The sequence below is a fragment of the Rhinopithecus bieti genome, unplaced genomic scaffold (genome assembly GCF_001698545.2).
Source record: "Rhinopithecus bieti isolate Rb0 unplaced genomic scaffold, ASM169854v2 scaffold_21703, whole genome shotgun sequence".
NCBI lineage: Eukaryota > Metazoa > Chordata > Mammalia > Primates > Cercopithecidae > Rhinopithecus > Rhinopithecus bieti.
In genome coordinates this window covers 3,794,205-3,797,800 of record NW_016812332.1, presented here as the reverse complement: position 1 = coordinate 3,797,800, position 3,596 = coordinate 3,794,205, and the positions used below count along the sequence as shown (strand labels likewise).

The following is a 3,596-nucleotide window of genomic DNA, read 5'->3' as shown; positions in this document are numbered from 1 at the left end:
GATTGACTGTGACTGTTTAGAGCAAAATAATAACAGGGTATTTGTAGGTTATAACTTACAGAAGTACATTCTATAATTATAAATTGTAGGTTGTAAGGTGAATTACATATAAAGTGGTACAATATTATTTGCAGGGAAGCTGGGATACATTTAAGATACATATTGTAAAGCATGGTATATCCATTGAATAGAATTAAAGAAGTATAACTAATAAGAAATAGAAGAGATAAAATGTAATTTTAAAATACTTTTAAAACACACAGAAAAAAATCAAATAACGGATGGAACAAAGAGAAAACAAATAGCAAAATAATACATTTAAATCAAACTAAATCAATAACTGTATTAAAAATAAATGGAATAAACATTTAAGTTAAAAGGCAGAGGTAGTGACACTGGTATTTTTATTTAAGCAAGATCAAATTATTTCCAGTTTACAAGAGACATACTAAAGAATATCTAAATAAATTGAGAGATATACGATGATCATAGATTGGAAGAATCAATAGTGTTTCAAACATTCTCCAATCTCCTTATGCCCCACTCTCTTTTAGTATCTCCAGATGACATTGAATCTGATTTTTCAGAGAAAATGGAACTATCTTAACTTCTGATTGTAAATATATAAACTTACCTACATCTGTCCCCATCTATCCTCCTTCTTACACATTAAAATAAAGAAACTCTTTGTCCTCCTGTATGGGATTAATCTCTCCACCTGTGCTTTCTTTAATTCTTCTCAAGAAACTGGTTATTTTGCTACCAAATTATTCACTCTTGCTCTTAAAAATTTAAATTCTTGCGGCCGGGAGTGGTGGCTCATTCTTGTAATCAGAGCACTTTGGGAGGCCGAGGCAGGCAGATCATCTGAGGTCAGGAGTTCGAGACCAGCCTGACCAATATGGTGAAACCCCATCTCTACTAACAATACAAAGTTAGCTGGGTGTGGTGGCACATGCCTGTAATCCCAGCTACTCGGGAGGCTGAGGCAGGAGAATCGCTTGAACCTGGGAGGCAGAGGTTGCAGTGAGCCGAGATGGCGCCGTTGCACTCCAGCCTGGGTGACAGAGTGAAACACTGTCTGAAAAAATTAATTAATTAATTAATTTTTGGTAACTGGATTATTCCCATTCAATTTTAACCCTCTACCACTTAAGAAAACAACAAAATAATTTGGTTCCTATGTCCCTTCATCTACAACCCTAACTCCCTACCTCTCTCTCTTTCTTCACAATCAAACTCACCCCCATCCACAGTGGCGATTATTCTCTCCATGAAATACATTCTTTCCTTGCCTTCTGGTTTGATCACATCTCTTGTTATGAACTGAATCTTTGTATCCTCCTCTCAAAATTCGTATGTTGAAGCTCTAACCCTCAATATGATGGTGTTAGGGGATGAAGCCTTTGGGAGATAATTAGGTTTCAATGAGATTCAGAAGGTAGAGCCCCAGTGCTGGGATTAGTGTCCTTGTGAGAAGAGAAAGGTACACGATAGCTTCCTGTCTTCACTACTGAGGATACTGCAAGAAGGCAACTATCCGCAAGCCAGGCAGAAGGTCTTCACCAAAAATCAAATCTGCTGATGACACCTTGATCTTGGACTTCCCATCCTCCAGAACTGTGATAATTAAATGTTTATTGCCTAAATAACTCAGTCTATGGTATTTGTTATAGCAGCCTGAGCTAAGTTACCTCCCTGCATGCTTCTTCTGTCTAATCTACAGCCTCAGCCTCCTTGACTCTGAATTTAAATGTAGAGCTCCTCAAGGTTCAGCCCTAAATCTGTGCTTCTACTCTAGCCCCAATCACAACAGCCTCCCCCTGGCCCCCATATTTACCAGAACCCCCTCCATCCAAATCAGGCCTTTGTATATGTTACTATCTGTTAGAAAAGTTTCTGTCTCTTTCTTACCATCCTAAACATACGTTTTTCACATCTGAGTTAGTCGTCACTTCTTCTGGGAATCTTTCTCCTACTTACCTTGTTAGGTCAAATCCCCCTATTATTTGCCTTCATAGTACTGTGTTATTCTTATGAGTACTAAACACTGTAGCAATTTACACTCTAATTTTTTAGTGTCTGTCTCTAATCTGTCTCTAATACTAGACTGTGAGTTCCTAGAGTATACACTAAAAGCCTTGATTAATATTTATAGAATATATGAAATGTCCTCCCAAAAATGATTTTATAGATTGTTTCCAACAAATTTTCCTAATAGTCAATAAGTATTTGTTGAAAGAATTAATTAATCTCTTTATGCCCCCACTGTTTTACCTTTAAAATAGGGGCTTTAAATATATAGAAAATAATTAAAAGTTTAAAATGGCATCTGTATTAGTTTGGATGGGCTAAATAAACTACTCAATCAAATAGACACAAATATATTGTGGCTTGAATAAAACAAAAATTTTTGCCTTGTTTATATAATGGTTCAGAATGGGGGTTCAGGTCAGGTGGCAGCTTTTCTCCATGCATTGATTCAGGAACCCCAGTGCCTTTCATTCTGTGGCTTCCCCATGGTCTTCCTATCATCTGCATTTAGCCAAAAGAAAAGAGTGTGGAGGAAGAATTCATATTCTCCAAGAAGCCCCCTTCCAGAAGTGGCACACATCACTTCTATTCATCAGCTAACTGACTATACTCTCATTACTCTGCAAGAATAAAAGAATGGATTTTGCAGACAACTAGTAGTCTCTGCTACCATCATCCAAATACAAGGTCTCTTATTATTTTAGTTTTGCTGAGTTTTTTGAACATGTAACAATTACAAATAGTAATAACATTCTGGGTTAAAATTAGGTCATACTGAATGGCAATTCAAAAACTTCTCTTACCATCTCCTATTAATGAGAGACAATGGTACTCTCGTTTGGTTCCACAAAAATGTGGTTGTTAGGGGATGGAGGGTTTGAGGAGATATTGGTCAAAGGACACAAAATTTCAATTAGGAGGAATAAGCTCAAGACATCTACTGTGCACCTTGGTGACTATAGTTAATAACAATATACTGTATACTTGAAAATTGCTAAGAGAGTAGATTTGAAGTGTTCTCACCACCCAAAAAGGTAAGTACGTTAAATAATGAGTATGTTAAATAGTGTGATTTGACCATTGCACAATATATCAAAACATCATGTTGTACATCATAAATATATACAAATTTTACTTGTCAATTTTAAAAACTAGGCCAAGAGAGCTTGCTCACCCATTTCCACCATGTGAGGACACAGCAACAAGGCACCATCTCGGGAAATGGGTCCTTGCCAGACATCACATCTGCTGGTGCCTCGATCTTCGACTTCCCAGTCTCCAGAACTGTGAGAAATAAATTTCTGTTGTTCCTAAGGTTTTTTTAAAAATGTAGTTGTGGCAGTTAAGTCTTTTCTCATTCTCTGTTGTCTAAAACATGAAAAGAAAAAGGAAACATACCTGGAATACTATTTATTCACAGGTAATTCACATAATCTCTTTTAATGACAGTTTAAAAGTTATGGGAGCTAAAAGCTGGTTTACTCTCCCAAGATAATCAGTATATAATATATCTAATATATAAGAATTATATTATATCTATTATATATAATATGATAATTATA

General features: G+C 36.0%; 1 pseudogene; it reads left to right on the top strand.

The window, feature by feature from the left end:
• The first annotated feature begins 3,240 nt into the window (after nt 1-3,240).
• Nucleotides 3,241-3,596, top strand: part of LOC108544656 (60S ribosomal protein L27 pseudogene) — a 3,319-nt pseudogene continuing 2,963 nt past the window's right edge.